General features: G+C 46.2%; 2 non-coding genes across 2 annotated transcripts; both read right to left on the bottom strand.

The window, feature by feature from the left end:
- Window positions 1-6357: 6357 nt before the first annotated feature.
- LOC138361698 (5S ribosomal RNA) lies at window positions 6358-6476 on the bottom strand. Its single transcript, XR_011227117.1, has one exon. It is a non-coding gene; the product is annotated as a 5S ribosomal RNA (ribosomal RNA).
- Window positions 6477-15255: 8779 nt separating this feature from the next.
- LOC138361699 (5S ribosomal RNA) lies at window positions 15256-15374 on the bottom strand. The gene has a single exon (XR_011227118.1). It is a non-coding gene; the product is annotated as a 5S ribosomal RNA (ribosomal RNA).
- Window positions 15375-20480: the final 5106 nt, after the last annotated feature.

Raw genomic sequence — 20480 nt, forward strand, 5'->3', positions numbered from 1 at the left:
AGCCCTTCAGTAAAAAAGTATAGGGACCTAATTAGGTCCCGTTTTGAGGTGGTGGTGGGTGGAATCGATGGATTAGCCAAGCTCTTATCCGCCGAATCCGTAGAGGGTACGACCCTGGCGCTTCAGAGCGTACACCACGTCCATAGCAGTGACGGTCTTCCTCTTGGCGTGTTCCGTGTAGGTTACAGCATCACGGATGACGTTCTCGAGGAACACCTTCAGGACGCCACGGGTCTCTTCGTAGATGAGACCCGAAATACGCTTCACGCCGCCACGACGAGCTAAGCGACGAATAGCGGGCTTGGTGATGCCCTGGATGTTGTCACGTAGCACCTTACGATGACGCTTGGCGCCACCCTTTCCGAGTCCCTTGCCTCCCTTGCCGCGTCCAGTCATGGTGTTGAAGTTGTGTGAATCGAATTGACGAATGCCATTCATTCATTCATTCATTTAAATATAGGTCAAGATACCCTGATGGGTGAGCGTGGAAGTGGGGATAGGGGAAGAATTAGTGGGGGTGAGAGGAAGGGTTTTCAGTATGAGGTAAAGTGCCAGGGCTAAACCCAGCTGCATGGCATTGAAATCGTTATGACCAGACTAGGCAGTGAAGGCAAGGAATCGGATCTCTGTGACAACATTTCGTCTTTTCTGAGCACCCACGGAGACAGCAGCCCTCAGCTGGGTGTGCCCTGGGGGCTCACTCCAGATGTGGTCTTAGATCTGCTAATCAGCATCGCGCCCCACCCAAGGCACCAGAAAACGGGAGCTAGTTGGTCCCATACGCCGCACGATTTCCCGACTATATCCCATCAAGCGGACGTACTAGTAGCATTGCAACTCCTGCCTGCCCTTACTTTACGCTTGTGGTCGAGTAGACACGGCTTTCTCACAACGCTTTCAAAACAAACTGCAGTTGCCTACTCGTCTGTTTCACGTCCCTGTGAAATGACTTTTGCACAAATCCAAAAAATAGAGCAAAATCAGCGATAATAGTGATTGAGGTGAGCCGCCTGTTGGCTGCAGCCAGAGGAAGGAGGGGAGGGGCAACGGGGTGACGTAGGCGAGTCGAGCAGCCAATGGCGCTCGAGCAAGCGCCTCGAGACGGCGTATATAAGCAAAAATTTTTCGGCGCCGGCCATCACAAACCACAGTTGTTCACCATGGCTCGCACCAAGCAGACTGCTCGCAAGTCCACGGGAGGCAAGGCTCCTCGTAAGCAGCTGGCCACCAAGGCAGCACGCAAGTCTGCTCCTGCCACAGGGGGTGTGAAGAAGCCTCACCGTTACAGGCCCGGAACGGTCGCCCTGCGTGAGATCCGTCGTTACCAGAAGAGCACCGAGTTGCTCATCAGGAAACTTCCCTTCCAGCGTCTGGTGCGCGAGATTGCCCAGGACTTCAAGACCGATCTTCGCTTCCAGTCGTCTGCCGTCATGGCTTTACAGGAGGCATCCGAGGCTTACCTGGTCGGTCTCTTCGAGGACACTAACCTCTGTGCCATCCACGCCAAGCGTGTCACCATCATGCCAAAGGACATTCAGCTTGCTCGCCGTATCCGTGGAGAGCGTGCATAAGCTAAATCGACCACCCTAGTATACACCAAACTCGGCCCTTCTCAGGGCCAAAATATCCTTCTAAGGAGATTTCAGACATTCCTAGCATAATTTAGGTGTCATACATACATGTGATATCAATAAATCAAGTCATTTGTAGTACAACCTGTTCTCTTACAAACAAAACGCCGTCGCTTTTCACTCTTATGCACTGTCAAGGATCACCCCCCCCCCCCCCCCCCCCCAAAAATAAAATTGTCATACTGTACTAGAAATAAAAGCAGCTTGTATAAGTGACATATACTGTCCAGTCCTGTTTTATTCTGTTTTCGGTCCTCTGGCTTAATCTGTTAAGTTAGATGACATTTTAAATTAACCGTTTTCTTGACATTTTCAAACCTAAGAGGGTGGCCTGCATAGTAATCCTAATGTGGAACATAACAATGAATCTCTAATCTCTAGAAAAAAGATACCGAGTGCTTATATGTGTTGAGAGAGAGAGAGAGAGAGAGAGAGAGAGAGAGAGAGAAGAGAGAGAGAGAGAGAGAGAGAGAGAGAGAGAGAGAGAGAGAGAGAGAGAGACACACAGACAGACAGACAAGACAGACAAGACAGACAGACAGACAGACAGACAGACAGACAGACAGACAGACAGACAGACAGACAGACAGGCAGGCAGGCAGGCAGACAGACAGACAGACAGACAGACAGACAGACAGACAGACAGACAGACAGACAGACACTGAGAGAGAGAAACCACACAGACAGTTTCATAAATATTCTCATTTTATAGCTATTTGCTTTCAGTGACAGAGGTTTTTGTTATAATAGTATTGGTGTCTAACACTCACAATCTCTTTAGAAATTAAAGTGTGGCTCCAATGGAGCCGAGTTTGTTGGTTTGAGGCCAAGCCACCACCACAGGGCAGTAAGTAAGCCGTTTACTTGGAGGAGGTGTACTTGGTGACGGCCTTAGTGCCCTCAGAGACGGCGTGCTTGGCCAGTTCTCCGGGCAACAGGAGCCTTACAGCCGTCTGGATCTCCCGACTGGTAATGGTGGAACGCTTGTTGTAGTGGGCCAGGCGAGAAGCCTCGGCGGCGATGCGCTCGAAGATGTCGTTCACGAACGAGTTCATGATCGACATGGCTTTGGAAGAGATACCAGTGTCGGGGTGGACCTGCTTCAGCACTTTGTAGATGTAGATGCTGTAGCTCTCCTTCCTCCTGCGCTTCTTTTTCTTATCGCCCTTGGCAATGGCCTTCTGGGCCTTTCCGGCCTTCTTGGCAGCCTTTCCAGATGCCTTGGGTGGCATGATGATGCTCGTGCCGGCTGGCGTTGCGATACAATAATGAACTTTTGCGCGAGGCGAGCTTTCCTTTTATATCCCGCTCGCGACTCAGCTCAGAGCGGGTCGCGTGGCGGAGCGCGCTGATTGGTCAGTGGCGGGCTCCCTTGATCCTGAGCGGGGTATATAACACGAAGCTCGATCTGCGGGGCGGCATAAAACACCACAAACCCACAACAGCAGCAGCAATGTCAGGACGCGGCAAGGGAGGCAAAGTGAAGGGCAAGTCAAAGTCTCGCTCCAGCAGGGCCGGACTTCAGTTCCCCGTGGGCAGAATTCACCGTCTGCTGCGTAAGGGCAACTACGCCGAACGCGTCGGTGCTGGCGCTCCTGTCTACCTGGCAGCCGTCATGGAATACCTCGCTGCCGAAGTTCTGGAGCTCGCCGGTAACGCCGCACGTGACAACAAGAAGACCCGTATCATCCCACGTCACTTGCAGTTGGCCATCCGCAACGACGAAGAACTCAACAAACTTCTGTCTGGCGTAACCATTGCACAGGGAGGTGTTCTTCCAAACATTCAGGCAGTTCTTTTGCCAAAGAAGACAGAGAAGAAGTAAGCACTTCTGCCACCCACCACGACAAATACCATAACCAGGCTCCATCCGGAGCCACACACACTTTAATAGAGAGATTCAAGTAGACAATCAACTTTCAAACATTAATAATAACATTTATATTGATTTCATTTGGAATGTGTACATAACAAACAAACAAAACAAAATTATAGGGGATATTCAGCATCACTTGGAATATTAACCAATCATATAAATCCAATATATATTTTATATTTTACTTTAAGCGAGGAATTCATATTCTATCAATTTTTAATCATACAAATGAACAAAAGCAATTCTTCACTAGACGTAATGAATGAATAAATGATCAAGGTTTTAATGTGTTTCATGAATATATATATATATATATATATATATATATATATATATATATATATATATATATATATATATATATATAATATATATATTATAATACTTGTGAACCAGAATATGTTTGAGCAGCAGCGATCGTGCCTGCCATTGGCCGAAGTGCAACAATTCAAATAATTTAAAGGGCCTGCTCGGGTATATAAGAGAGGCTGGGAGACTGGGGCCGGTGGTGGGTGATGGGTGATGAGTGATGGTGTGGTGTGGTATGGTGTTGTTAAGAGTTGATTTACGGCCAGCCAGCCAGCTGCAGCCAAGGCAGGGCAGGGCAGGGCAAGGCAAGGCAAGGCAAGGCAAGGCAAGGCAAGGCAAGGCAATAACAGGACAGGACAGGACAGGCAAGGCAAGGCAAGCAGGCGGGCGGGCGGGCGGGCGGGCGGGCGGGCGGGCGGGCGGGCGGGCAGGCGGGCAGGCGGGCAGGCGGGCAGGCGGGCAGGCGGGCAGGCGGGCAGGCGGGCAGGCAGGCAGGCAGGCAGGCAGGCAGGCAGGCAGGCAGGCAGGCAGGCAGGCAGGCAGGCAGGCAGGCAGGCAGGCAGGCAGGGCAGGGCAGCAGCCAGCCAGCCAGCCAGCCAGCCAGCCAGCCAGCCAGCCAGCCAGCCAGCCAGCCAGCCAGCCAGCCAGCCAGCCAGCCAGCCAGCCAGCCAGCCAGCCAGCCAGCCAGCCAGCCAGCCAGCCAGCCAGCCAGCCAGCCAGCCAGCCACTCCCACTTTGTATTTATATGCATTCAATTTATATTTCAAACATTATATATGTTAAGGGCCTAGTTTTAGTGTTTATTTTAAAAATGACAATCGAGTCGTTTTACCAGTCCTTTAGCGTTAACGTGATGCATTTTAAAACTGAACAGAAATCACCTTTTCTGGATATATCAAATATCGAATCCGCTTAATGTGCCTACAATTCAATCATTCAAAAAAAAAAATACATAATTTACATCATGCCTTTTCATAGAACAGACAATAGATTTGAGACAATAGAACTTTACTTTTATAACTAAAAGTTGCACATTATACCACTCTATGGTGGCTGGGTGGTAAGGTGTGTGGCTGTGTTTTGGAAGTCGCGAGTTCAAACGACCCAATGGGAGTACTTTTTTTTTTTGCCATACAATCTTCCTAATACTATTATGTAGGTGTGTGTGTGTGTGTGTTTTATTCATTCTTTGGTTTTATAGATGACATACATATTGACTCCTTTTACCGTCCTTAATTAGCTCTGGGGAAGCAATGGTGGTGGTGCATTTAAAACTAAACCAAAAATCACCAGTTCTGGACGCGTCAAATATCATATCCGCTTAATGTGTCTACAACCTAATTACTTAAAACTACACTATTTAATTCATTCATATCATGTGCATATTGGTCATTATGCTCATACAACCGACATCAAAATTTATTTTCATTATTAGAATCATACATTTCATCAAGTAATACAGATACAAGAGATTTTCTTTCTGAGAAGACCGTTAGTATTGGCTGGCTGGCAGGCAGGCAGGCATTTGAGGGTTATTATTTCGCCTGTTGATTGGGGGGGGGTTGATGTGTTAGGGGGTTTTCGGTTAGGTGTGGTGATTGGTGGTGATTGGTGTGGTGGTGTGTTGGTGGTGATTGGTGGTGAGTAGTGGTGGTGGTGGTGGTGGTAGTAGGTGGAGGGAGGGGGGGGGGGGGGGGGGGGGGGGGGGGGGGGGGGGGGGGGGGGGGGGGGGGGGGGGGGGGGGGGGGGGGGGGGGGGGGGGGGGGGGGGGGGGGGGGGGGGGGGGGGGGGGGGGGGGGGGGGGGGGGGGGGGGGGGGGGGGGGGGGGGGGGGGGGGGGGGGGGGGGGGGGGGGGGGGGGGTGGGACTGATGGTCTGTGGATTCCTTCTCCGTACCCCTTACATATAAGCAAAAACATGCCTTCCTGTGGGTATAGAAACATTAACACAAATTATATCAGTAACTGATATTGTAGCCTTTTAAACAGAAAAGATTTGTACATACAAATACTTTTTAAATTATCATTTATTTGTGGAAATGGCATTTACGTCATTAAATTGATACCTCAGCATCAAGCTTGTGTCCTGCAGCTGTGGTCCAGTGGTAAAGTGTATAAGTGATGCGTATTCTTGGAGTTGCGAGTTCAAACCCGGATTAAGCTATATATATATATATATATATATATATATATATATATATATATATATATATATATATATATATATATATATATATATATATATATATATATATATATATATATATATATATATATATATATATATATATATATATATATATATATATATATATATATATATATATATATATATATATATATATACACAACATGTTTTGTTTTGGTTGTTTGTTTTTGTATAAAGCCTCACACACTATATTAAGCGAGTTTGTTTTAAACATGACATACATATTAATTCATTTTACCAGGCCTTATTCCACACAACTCCGTGAATTTCCCGTGGAGCCAGCCATTCAAACAAAAACAAACGAAACAAAACAAAACAAAACAAAAAACATTATTGCCAACAGCATTTGGTGTTCCCAGGCGGTCACCCATCCAAGTACTAACCAAACCCAACGTTGCTTAACTTCGCTGATCGGACGAGAAGCGGTGTTCTCAACGTGGTATGGCCGTTGGCATGAGACTGCCTACACATTGTGGCTAATAACCAACTCTTTTTAGTCATCACGGCAGGATACGGACCTTCTTGTGGTGTCTTAATGGTAATTGTATCCTAACATATTTTTGTCTCCTTGGCATGGATATTTAACATCGTTTATTCAGTCTTGGGTTTATGTTCTTTCGCCATTTACAGACATTTTACATCTACCTACTTCCTCAGCCTGCCCTGCCAATTTCTAATGAATTTGTGGATTTTCTTTTGTAATACATACATGTGTGTGCTCATCTGCTCTTCAGTTTTTATGATATTTGTCTCATCTGTCCTGCTTTATGATACTTTTACAAAGAACATGAACAAATGCTTCTATTTTAGAGAAGATATGGGATCCAGGTTTCGGAGCCGTAAAACCAACCGTTGTGATTGGTGGACGAGTTGCCAGGTTGCAGCTTCTGTACCGTGCCGGCACATAAATAGGTTCGGCTCAAGCGGCGGCAGCATCATTCCCCCGTGACTGTCTGAGCGTCTCTCATCACCTTGGTTATCTCATCATCATCATGGTAGAAGCAAAGCCTACCAAGAAGGCTGCTGCTGTGGTGGCCACCACCAGGAAACCTCGCGTCCAGGTTGCTCACCCGAAAACTAGTCAAATGGTTCTAGCCGCGGTCGCAGCACTCAAAGACCGTAAGGGCTCGTCTCTACAAGCAATCAAGAAGTACGTTGTTGCCAACAACAAAGTCGAGGCTGCCAAGATCGCCATTTACATCCGAAGATTTCTCAAGAAAGCAGTGGCTGACGGCATTCTTGTTCAGACCAAGGGAAGTGGAGCTAGTGGATCATTCAAGCTGGCCGTAGCAGAGAAGAGGGCCGTTCTAACTCCCAAGAAAGCCACCACAACCAAGAAACCATCTACAGCAGCAAAGAAGGCCGTGGTAACTCCCAAGAAAGCCGCCACAAGCAACAAACCACCTACAGCCTTGAAAAAGAAGCAGCAGCAGCTTGTTGTTGGGAACAAAAAGCCCAAAATAAAGAGAGCTTCAAAATCTCCCAAACCACCCAAGGCAAAGAAAGCTGTCAAGAAAACAACAAAGGCAAAATAAACGACGACATGCAAGCAGCATGAATACACATGACAATAAACATCCAGGCCTCCCCCCTCAGTGGAGGGGCCTCATATGATTCCAAAAAGAGTTTAGTTTTGTAGACAAATAAATCATTACTTTTGGGGTAGATTTACTCTGTATATTATATATATATTATATATATATATATATATATATATATATATAATATATATATATATTATATATATATATATATATATTATATATTATATATATTATTTATATATACACATGGGTGAGGTGATATGGTACCAAAGTTTTGGGTAAGGTGATTGACATTTACACAAGATAAAACACGAACCAATGGGAATAAAAACATAAGAATGGAAGTAACTGCAGAAGGCCTATTGGCCCATAACACAAGCACTTCCTCTTGATGCTTCTATATTGGTTCGGAGTCTTGAAGCTATATATATATATATATATATATATATATTATAATATATAATATATATATATATTATATAATATATATATATATATATATATATATGCACACAAAACTAAATAGTCTTGTTAGACAAATTGCCCCTATTAGAGGCAAGTTGACTAACAAGCCGAATGACTGCAATTGTTTTGAATTTGAGTTAAATCTAACATAGAAATGTAATCAAACCTAACCTAACCTATGCTAACCCAAGCTAAGCTAACCTAACCTAACCTAAGCTAACCCAAGCTAAGCTAAGCTAACCTAACCTAAGCTAAGCTAACCTAACCTAACCTAACCTAACCTAACCTAACCTAACCTAACCTAACCTAACCCAGCAATTCATGATCTTAATATAATACTGTTAATTGGATAAACCAATTTGGAAAGAAATGTTCGAAAATAACAAAATTAACTGTGCTTGTTAGGAAAATTGGGCCTTGCATACTTGTCCCAATAGTGTGGTTCTCGCTTTTAGGTACGACATAAACGTATACCTAAGTTGAGAGAGAAAAAGATTCGCACTCAAACATGCATATCGATTGCCAGTCCTGAATTCTGGGTAGATATTCGTGTCCTCCCTTTTCATTTACCATCATTTGGATACTATCAAAACAGCTCTGAGAAGGATAAATGAATAAAACGGGTAGCTCACTCATGTAAAAAGGAAGAGTTGGGAAAGATCTCTCTCTCTCTCTCTCTCCCCCTCACCCCCCCCCCCCCCCCCCCACCAATGATCCTGCTCTGCTAGTATATAACGTAACAAACCTTCCCTCCCCCCCCCCCCTCCCTCCCCAATCAGAGTCCCTTTAAGCATGCGAGGATAAAAAATAGATTTCATAAGACCCAATGTGCTAGCTGATATCAAAACAATTTATGTTATCGTCTATTAAGCCCTTCAGTAAAAAAGTATAGGGACCTAATTAGGTCCCGTTTTGAGGTGGTGGTGGGTGGAATCGATGGATTAGCCAAGCTCTTATCCGCCGAATCCGTAGAGGGTACGACCCTGGCGCTTCAGAGCGTACACCACGTCCATAGCAGTGACGGTCTTCCTCTTGGCGTGTTCCGTGTAGGTTACAGCATCACGGATGACGTTCTCGAGGAACACCTTCAGGACGCCACGGGTCTCTTCGTAGATGAGACCCGAAATACGCTTCACGCCGCCACGACGAGCTAAGCGACGAATAGCGGGCTTGGTGATGCCCTGGATGTTGTCACGTAGCACCTTACGATGACGCTTGGCGCCACCCTTTCCGAGTCCCTTGCCTCCCTTGCCGCGTCCAGTCATGGTGTTGAAGTTGTGTGAATCGAATTGACGAATGCCATTCATTCATTCATTCATTTAAATATAGGTCAAGATACCCTGATGGGTGAGCGTGGAAGTGGGGATAGGGGAAGAATTAGTGGGGGTGAGAGGAAGGGTTTTCAGTATGAGGTAAAGTGCCAGGGCTAAACCCAGCTGCATGGCATTGAAATCGTTATGACCAGACTAGGCAGTGAAGGCAAGGAATCGGATCTCTGTGACAACATTTCGTCTTTTCTGAGCACCCACGGAGACAGCAGCCCTCAGCTGGGTGTGCCCTGGGGGCTCACTCCAGATGTGGTCTTAGATCTGCTAATCAGCATCGCGCCCCACCCAAGGCACCAGAAAACGGGAGCTAGTTGGTCCCATACGCCGCACGATTTCCCGACTATATCCCATCAAGCGGACGTACTAGTAGCATTGCAACTCCTGCCTGCCCTTACTTTACGCTTGTGGTCGAGTAGACACGGCTTTCTCACAACGCTTTCAAAACAAACTGCAGTTGCCTACTCGTCTGTTTCACGTCCCTGTGAAATGACTTTTGCACAAATCCAAAAAATAGAGCAAAATCAGCGATAATAGTGATTGAGGTGAGCCGCCTGTTGGCTGCAGCCAGAGGAAGGAGGGGAGGGGCAACGGGGTGACGTAGGCGAGTCGAGCAGCCAATGGCGCTCGAGCAAGCGCCTCGAGACGGCGTATATAAGCAAAAATTTTTCGGCGCCGGCCATCACAAACCACAGTTGTTCACCATGGCTCGCACCAAGCAGACTGCTCGCAAGTCCACGGGAGGCAAGGCTCCTCGTAAGCAGCTGGCCACCAAGGCAGCACGCAAGTCTGCTCCTGCCACAGGGGGTGTGAAGAAGCCTCACCGTTACAGGCCCGGAACGGTCGCCCTGCGTGAGATCCGTCGTTACCAGAAGAGCACCGAGTTGCTCATCAGGAAACTTCCCTTCCAGCGTCTGGTGCGCGAGATTGCCCAGGACTTCAAGACCGATCTTCGCTTCCAGTCGTCTGCCGTCATGGCTTTACAGGAGGCATCCGAGGCTTACCTGGTCGGTCTCTTCGAGGACACTAACCTCTGTGCCATCCACGCCAAGCGTGTCACCATCATGCCAAAGGACATTCAGCTTGCTCGCCGTATCCGTGGAGAGCGTGCATAAGCTAAATCGACCACCCTAGTATACACCAAACTCGGCCCTTCTCAGGGCCAAAATATCCTTCTAAGGAGATTTCAGACATTCCTAGCATAATTTAGGTGTCATACATACATGTGATATCAATAAATCAAGTCATTTGTAGTACAACCTGTTCTCTTACAAACAAAACGCCGTCGCTTTTCACTCTTATGCACTGTCAAGGATCACCCCCCCCCCCCCCCCCCCCCAAAAATAAAAATTGTCATACTGTACTAGAAATAAAAGCAGCTTGTATAAGTGACATATACTGTCCAGTCCTGTTTTATTCTGTTTTCGGTCCTCTGGCTTAATCTGTTAAGTTAGATGACATTTTAAATTAACCGTTTTCTTGACATTTTCAAACCTAAGAGGGTGGCCTGCATAGTAATCCTAATGTGGAACATAACAATGAATCTCTAATCTCTAGAAAAAAGATACCGAGTGCTTATATGTGTTGAGAGAGAGAGAGAGAGAGAGAGAGAGAGAGAGAGAGAGAGAGAGAGAGAGAGAGAGAGAGAGAGAGAGAGAGAGAGAGAGAGAGAGAGAGAGACACACAGACAGACAGACAAGACACAGACAAGACAGACAGACAGACAGACAGACAGACAGACAGACAGACAGACAGACAGACAGACAGACAGACAGACAGGCAGGCAGGCAGGCAGGCAGACAGACAGACAGACAGACAGACAGACAGACAGACAGACAGACAGACAGACAGACACTGAGAGAGAGAAACACACACAGACAGTTTCATAAATATTCTCATTTTATAGCTATTTGCTTTCAGTGACAGAGGTTTTTGTTATAATAGTATTGGTGTCTAACACTCACAATCTCTTTAGAAATTAAAGTGTGGCTCCAATGGAGCCGAGTTTTGTTGGTTTGAGGCCAAGCCACCACCACAGGGCAGTAAGTAAGCCGTTTACTTGGAGGAGGTGTACTTGGTGACGGCCTTAGTGCCCTCAGAGACGGCGTGCTTGGCCAGTTCTCCGGGCAACAGGAGCCTTACAGCCGTCTGGATCTCCCGACTGGTAATGGTGGAACGCTTGTTGTAGTGGGCCAGGCGAGAAGCCTCGGCGGCGATGCGCTCGAAGATGTCGTTCACGAACGAGTTCATGATCGACATGGCTTTGGAAGAGATACCAGTGTCGGGGTGGACCTGCTTCAGCACTTTGTAGATGTAGATGCTGTAGCTCTCCTTCCTCCTGCGCTTCTTTTTCTTATCGCCCTTGGCAATGGCCTTCTGGGCCTTTCCGGCCTTCTTGGCAGCCTTTCCAGATGCCTTGGGTGGCATGATGATGCTCGTGCCGGCTGGCGTTGCGATACAATAATGAACTTTTGCGCGAGGCGAGCTTTCCTTTTATATCCCGCTCGCGACTCAGCTCAGAGCGGGTCGCGTGGCGGAGCGCGCTGATTGGTCAGTGGCGGGCTCCCTTGATCCTGAGCGGGGTATATAACACGAAGCTCGATCTGCGGGGCGGCATAAAACACCACAAACCCACAACAGCAGCAGCAATGTCAGGACGCGGCAAGGGAGGCAAAGTGAAGGGCAAGTCAAAGTCTCGCTCCAGCAGGGCCGGACTTCAGTTCCCCGTGGGCAGAATTCACCGTCTGCTGCGTAAGGGCAACTACGCCGAACGCGTCGGTGCTGGCGCTCCTGTCTACCTGGCAGCCGTCATGGAATACCTCGCTGCCGAAGTTCTGGAGCTCGCCGGTAACGCCGCACGTGACAACAAGAAGACCCGTATCATCCCACGTCACTTGCAGTTGGCCATCCGCAACGACGAAGAACTCAACAAACTTCTGTCTGGCGTAACCATTGCACAGGGAGGTGTTCTTCCAAACATTCAGGCAGTTCTTTTGCCAAAGAAGACAGAGAAGAAGTAAGCACTTCTGCCACCCACCACGACAAATACCATAACCAGGCTCCATCCGGAGCCACACACACTTTAATAGAGAGATTCAAGTAGACAATCAACTTTCAAACATTAATAATAACATTTATATTGATTTCATTTGGAATGTGTACATAACAAACAAACAAAACAAAATTATAGGGGATATTCAGCATCACTTGGAATATTAACCAATCATATAAATCCAATATATATTTTATATTTTACTTTAAGCGAGGAATTCATATTCTATCAATTTTTAATCATACAAATGAACAAAAGCAATTCTTCACTAGACGTAATGAATGAATAAATGATCAAGGTTTTAATGTGTTTCATGAATATATATATATATATATATATATATATATTATAATATATATATTATATATATATATATATATTATATATATAATATATTATAATACTTGTGAACCAGAATATGTTTGAGCAGCAGCGATCGTGCCTGCCATTGGCCGAAGTGCAACAATTCAAATAATTTAAAGGGCCTGCTCGGGTATATAAGAGAGGCTGGGAGACTGGGGCCGGTGGTGGGTGATGGGTGATGAGTGATGGTGTGGTGTGGTATGGTGTTGTTAAGAGTTGATTTACGGCCAGCCAGCCAGCTGCAGCCAAGGCAGGGCAGGGCAGGGCAAGGCAAGGCAAGGCAAGGCAAGGCAAGGCAAGGCAAGGCAATAACAGGACAGGACAGGACAGGCAAGGCAAGGCAAGCAGGCGGGCGGGCGGGCGGGCGGGCGGGCGGGCGGGCGGGCGGGCGGGCAGGCGGGCAGGCGGGCAGGCGGGCAGGCGGGCAGGCGGGCAGGCGGGCAGGCGGGCAGGCGGGCAGGCAGGCAGGCAGGCAGGCAGGCAGGCAGGCAGGCAGGCAGGCAGGCAGGCAGGCAGGCAGGCAGGCAGGCAGGCAGGCAGGCAGGCAGCCAGCCAGCCAGCCAGCCAGCCAGCCAGCCAGCCAGCCCCAGCCAGCCAGCCAGCCAGCCACCAGCCAGCCAGCCAGCCAGCCAGCCAGCCAGCCAGCCAGCCAGCCAGCCAGCCAGCCAGCCAGCCAGCCAGCCAGCCAGCCAGCCACTCCCACTTTGTATTTATATGCATTCAATTTATATTCAAACATTATATATGTTAAGGGCCTAGTTTTAGTGTTTATTTTAAAAATGACAAACATCGAGTCGTTTTACCAGTCCTTTAGCGTTAACGGTGATGCATTTTAAAACTGAACAGAAATCACCTTTTCTGGATATATCAAATATCGAATCCGCTTAATGTGCCTACAATTCAATCATTCAAAAAAAAAATACATAATTTACATCATGCCTTTTCATAGAACAGACAATAAGATTTGAGACAATAAGAACTTTACTTTTATAACTAAAGTTGCACAATTATACCAACTCTATGGTGGCTGGGTGGTAAGGTGTGTGGCTGGTGTTTTGGAAGTCGCGAGTTCAAACGACCCAATGGGAGTACTTTTTTTTTTTGCCATACAATCTTCCTAATACTATTATGTAGGTGTGTGTGTGTGTGTGTTTTTATTCATTCTTTGGTTTTATAGATGACATACATATTGACTCCTTTTACCGGTCCTTAATTAGGCTCTGGGGAAGCAATGGTGGTGGTGCATTTAAAACTAAACCAAAAATCACCAGTTCTGGACGCGTCAAATATCATATCCGCTTAATGTGTCTACAACCTAATTACTTAAAACTACACTATTTAATTCATTCATATCATGTGCATATTGGTCATTATGCTCATACAACCGACATCAAAATTTATTTTCATTATTAGAATCATACATTTCATCAAGTAATACAGATACAAAGAGATTTTCTTTCTGAGAAGACCGTTAGTATTGGCTGGCTGGCAGGCAGGCAGGCATTTGAGGGTTATTATTTCGCCTGTTGATTGGGGGGAGGGTTGATGTGTTAGGGGGTTTTCGGTTAGGTGTGGTGATTGGTGGTGATTGGTGGTGGTGGTGGTGATTGGTGGTGATTGGTGGTGAGTAGTGGTGGTGGTGGTGGTGGTAGTAGGTGGGAGGGGGGGGGGGGGGGGGGGGGGGGGGGGGGGGGGGGGGGGGGGGGGGGGGGGGGGGGGGGGGGGGGGGGGGGGGGGGGGGGGGGGGGGGGGGGGGGGGGGGGGGGGGGGGGGGGGGGGGGGGGGGGGGGGGGAAGGGGACTGATGGTCTGTGGATTCCTTCTCCGTACCCCTTACATATAAGCAAAAACATGCCTTCCTGTGGGTATAGAAACATTAACACAAATTATATCAGTAACTGATATTGTAGCCTTTTAAACAGAAAAGATTTGTACATACAAATACTTTTAAATTATCATTTATTTGTGGAAATGGCATTTACGTCATTAAATTGATACCTCAGCATCAAGCTTGTGTCCTGCAGCTGTGGTCCAGTGGTAAAGTGTATATAAGTGATGCGTATTCTTGGAGTTGCGAGTTCAAACCCGGATTAAGCTATATATAATATATATATATATATATATATATATATATATATATATATATATATATATATATATATATATATATATATATATATATATATATATATATATATATATATATATATATATATATATATATATATATATATATATATATTATATATATATATATATATATATATATATATATATATATATATACACAACATGTTTTGTTTTGGTTGTTTGTTTTTGTATAAAGCCTCACACACTATATTAAGCGAGTTTGTTTTAAACATGACATACATATTAATTCATTTTACCAGGCCTTATTCCACACAACTCCGTGAATTTCCCGTGGAGCCAGCCATTCAAACAAAAAAACAAACGAAACAAAACAAACAAAACAAAAAACATTATTGCCAACAGCATTTGGTGTTCCCAGGCGGTCACCCATCCAAGTACTAACCAAACCCAACGTTGCTTAACTTCGCTGATCGGACGAGAAGCGGTGTTCTCAACGTGGTATGGCCGTTGGCATGAGACTGCCTACACATTGTGGCTAATAACCAACTCTTTTTAGTCATCACGGCAGGATACGGACCTTCTTGTGGTGTCTTAATGGTAATTGTATCCTAACATATTTTTGTCTCCTTGGCATGGATATTTAACATCGTTTATTCAGTCTTGGGTTTATGTTCTTTCGCCATTTACAGACATTTTACATCTACCTACTTCCTCAGCCTGCCCTGCCAATTTCTAATGAATTTGTGGATTTTCTTTTGTAATACATACATGTGTGTGCTCATCTGCTCTTCAGTTTTTATGATATTTGTCTCATCTGTCCTGCTTTATGATACTTTTACAAAGAACATGAACAAATGCTTCTATTTTAGAGAAGATATGGGATCCAGGTTTCGGAGCCGTAAAACCAACCGTTGTGATTGGTGGACGAGTTGCCAGGTTGCAGCTTCTGTACCGTGCCGGCACATAAATAGGTTCGGCTCAAGCGGCGGCAGCATCATTCCCCCGTGACTGTCTGAGCGTCTCTCATCACCTTGGTTATCTCATCATCATCATGGTAGAAGCAAAGCCTACCAAGAAGGCTGCTGCTGTGGTGGCCACCACCAGGAAACCTCGCGTCCAGGTTGCTCACCCGAAAACTAGTCAAATGGTTCTAGCCGCGGTCGCAGCACTCAAAGACCGTAAGGGCTCGTCTCTACAAGCAATCAAGAAGTACGTTGTTGCCAACAACAAAGTCGAGGCTGCCAAGATCGCCATTTACATCCGAAGATTTCTCAAGAAAGCAGTGGCTGACGGCATTCTTGTTCAGACCAAGGGAAGTGGAGCTAGTGGATCATTCAAGCTGGCCGTAGCAGAGAAGAGGGCCGTTCTAACTCCCAAGAAAGCCACCACAACCAAGAAACCATCTACAGCAGCAAAGAAGGCCGTGGTAACTCCCAAGAAAGCCGCCACAAGCAACAAACCACCTACAGCCTTGAAAAAGAAGCAGCAGCAGCAGCTTGTTGTTGGGAACAAAAAGCCCAAAATAAAGAGAGCTTCAAAATCTCCCAAACCACCCAAGGCAAAGAAAGCTGTCAAGAAAACAACAAAGGCAAAATAAACGACGACATGCAAGCAGCATGAATACACATGACAATAAACATCCAGGCCTCCCCCCTCAGTGGAGGGGCCTCATATGATTCCAAAAAGAGTTTAGTTTTGTAGACAAATAAATCATTACTTTTGGGGTAGATTTACTCTGTATATTATATATATATATATATATATATATATATATATATATATATATATATATATATATATATATATATATATATATATATATATATATATATATATATATTTATATATACACATGGGTGAGGTGATATGGTACCAAAGTTTTGGGTAAGGTGATTGACATTTACACAAGATAAAACACGAACCAATGGGAATAAAAACATAAGAATGGAAGTAACTGCAGAAGGCCTATTGGCCCATAACACAAGCACTTCCTCTTGATGCTTCTATATTGGTTCGGAGTCTTGAAGCTATATATATATATATATATATATATATATATATATATATATATATATATATATATATATATATATATATATATATATATATATATATATGCACACAAAACTAAATAGTCTTGTTAGACAAATTGCCCCTATTAGAGGCAAGTTGACTAACAAGCCGAATGACTGCAATTGTTTTGAATTTGAGTTAAATCTAACATAGAAATGTAATCAAACCTAACCTAACCTATGCTAACCCAAGCTAAGCTAACCTAACCTAACCTAAGCTAACCCAAGCTAAGCTAAGCTAACCTAACCTAAGCTAAGCTAACCTAACCTAACCTAACCTAACCTAACCTAACCTAACCTAACCTAACCTAACCCAGCAATTCATGATCTTAATATAATACTGTTAATTGGATAAACCAATTTGGAAAGAAATGTTCGAAAATAACAAAATTAACTGTGCTTGTTAGGAAAATTGGGCCTTGCATACTTGTCCCAATAGTGTGGTTCTCGCTTTTAGGTACGACATAAACGTATACCTAAGTTGAGAGAGAAAAAGATTCGCACTCAAACATGCATATCGATTGCCAGTCCTGAATTCTGGGTAGATATTCGTGTCCTCCCTTTTCATTTACCATCATTTGGATACTATCAAAACAGCTCTGAGAAGGATAAAATGAATAAAACGGGTAGCTCACTCATGTAAAAAGGAAGAGTTGGGAAAGATCTCTCTCTCTCTCTCTCTCCCCCTCACCCCCCCCCCCCCCCCCCCCACCAATGATCCTGCTCTGCTAGTATATAACGTAACAAACCTTCCCTCCCCCCCCCCCCTCCCTCCCCAATCAGAGTCCCTTTAAGCATGCGAGGATAAAAAATAGATTTCATAAGACCCAATGTGCTAGCTGATATCAAAACAATTTATGTTATCGTCTATTAAGCCCTTCAGTAAAAAAGTATAGGGACCTAATTAGGTCCCGTTTTGAGGTGGTGGTGGGTGGAATCGATGGATTAGCCAAGCTCTTATCCGCCGAATCCGTAGAGGGTACGACCCTGGCGCTTCAGAGCGTACACCACGTCCATAGCAGTGACGGTCTTCCTCTTGGCGTGTTCCGTGTAGGTTACAGCATCACGGATGACGTTCTCGAGGAACACCTTCAGGACGCCACGGGTCTCTTCGTAGATGAGACCCGAAATACGCTTCACGCCGCCACGACGAGCTAAGCGACGAATAGCGGGCTTGGTGATGCCCTGGATGTTGTCACGTAGCACCTTACGATGACGCTTGGCGCCACCCTTTCCGAGTCCCTTGCCTCCCTTGCCGCGTCCAGTCATGGTGTTGAAGTTGTGTGAATCGAATTGACGAATGCCATTCATTCATTCATTCATTTAAATATAGGTCAAGATACCCTGATGGGTGAGCGTGGAAGTGGGGATAGGGGAAGAATTAGTGGGGGTGAGAGGAAGGGTTTTCAGTATGAGGTAAAGTGCCAGGGCTAAACCCAGCTGCATGGCATTGAAATCGTTATGACCAGACTAGGCAGTGAAGGCAAGGAATCGGATCTCTGTGACAACATTTCGTCTTTTCTGAGCACCCACGGAGACAGCAGCCCTCAGCTGGGTGTGCCCTGGGGGCTCACTCCAGATGTGGTCTTAGATCTGCTAATCAGCATCGCGCCCCACCCAAGGCACCAGAAAACGGGAGCTAGTTGGTCCCATACGCCGCACGATTTCCCGACTATATCCCATCAAGCGGACGTACTAGTAGCATTGCAACTCCTGCCTGCCCTTACTTTACGCTTGTGGTCGAGTAGACACGGCTTTCTCACAACGCTTTCAAAACAAACTGCAGTTGCCTACTCGTCTGTTTCACGTCCCTGTGAAATGACTTTTGCACAAATCCAAAAAATAGAGCAAAATCAGCGATAATAGTGATTGAGGTGAGCCGCCTGTTGGCTGCAGCCAGAGGAAGGAGGGGAGGGGCAACGGGGTGACGTAGGCGAGTCGAGCAGCCAATGGCGCTCGAGCAAGCGCCTCGAGACGGCGTATATAAGCAAAAATTTTTCGGCGCCGGCCATCACAAACCACAGTTGTTCACCATGGCTCGCACCAAGCAGACTGCTCGCAAGTCCACGGGAGGCAAGGCTCCTCGTAAGCAGCTGGCCACCAAGGCAGCACGCAAGTCTGCTCCTGCCACAGGGGGTGTGAAGAAGCCTCACCGTTACAGGCCCGGAACGGTCGCCCTGCGTGAGATCCGTCGTTACCAGAAGAGCACCGAGTTGCTCATCAGGAAACTTCCCTTCCAGCGTCTGGTGCGCGAGATTGCCCAGGACTTCAAGACCGATCTTCGCTTCCAGTCGTCTGCCGTCATGGCTTTACAGGAGGCATCCGAGGCTTACCTGGTCGGTCTCTTCGAGGACACTAACCTCTGTGCCATCCACGCCAAGCGTGTCACCATCATGCCAAAGGACATTCAGCTTGCTCGCCGTATCCGTGGAGAGCGTGCATAAGCTAAATCGACCACCCTAGTATACACCAAACTCGGCCCTTCTCAGGGCCAAAATATCCTTCTAAGGAGATTTCAGACATTCCTAGCATAATTTAGGTGTCATACATACATGTGATATCAATAAATCAAGTCATTTGTAGTACAACCTGTTCTCTTACAAACAAAACGCCGTCGCTTTTCACTCTTATGCACTGTCAAGGATCACCCCCCCCCCCCCCCCCCCCAAAAATAAAAATTGTCATACTGTACTAGAAATAAAAGCAGCTTGTATAAGTGACATATACTGTCCAGTCCTGTTTTATTCTGTTTTCGGTCCTCTGGCTTAATCTGTTAAGTTAGATGACATTTTAAATTAACCGTTTTCTTGACATTTTCAAACCTAAGAGGGTGGCCTGCATAGTAATCCTAATGTGGAACATAACAATGAATCTCTAATCTCTAGAAAAAAGATACCGAGTGCTTATATGTGTTGAGAGAGAGAGAGAGAGAGAGAGAGAGAGAGAGAGAGAGAGAGAGAGAGAGAGAGAGAGAGAGGAGAGAGAGAGAGAGAGAGAGGAGAGAGGACACACAGACAGACAGACAAGACAGACAAGACAGACAGACAGACAGACAGACAGACAGACAGACAGACAGACAGACAGACAGACAGACAGACAGACAGACAGGCAGGCAGGCAGGCAGGCAGACAGACAGACAGACAGACAGACAGACAGACAGACAGACAGACAGACAGACAGACACTGAGAGAGAGAAACACACACAGACAGTTTCATAAATATTCTCATTTTATAGCTATTTGCTTTCAGTGACAGAGGTTTTTGTTATAATAGTATTGGTGTCTAACACTCACAATCTCTTTAGAAATTAAAGTGTGGCTCCAATGGAGCCGAGTTTGTTGGTTTGAGGCCAAGCCACCACCACAGGGCAGTAAGTAAGCCGTTTACTTGGAGGAGGTGTACTTGGTGACGGCCTTAGTGCCCTCAGAGACGGCGTGCTTGGCCAGTTCTCCGGGCAACAGGAGCCTTACAGCCGTCTGGATCTCCCGACTGGTAATGGTGGAACGCTTGTTGTAGTGGGCCAGGCGAGAAGCCTCGGCGGCGATG

This window comes from Procambarus clarkii, unplaced genomic scaffold (genome assembly GCF_040958095.1).
Source record: "Procambarus clarkii isolate CNS0578487 unplaced genomic scaffold, FALCON_Pclarkii_2.0 HiC_scaffold_640, whole genome shotgun sequence".
NCBI classification, from domain to species: Eukaryota; Metazoa; Arthropoda; class Malacostraca; order Decapoda; family Cambaridae; genus Procambarus; species Procambarus clarkii.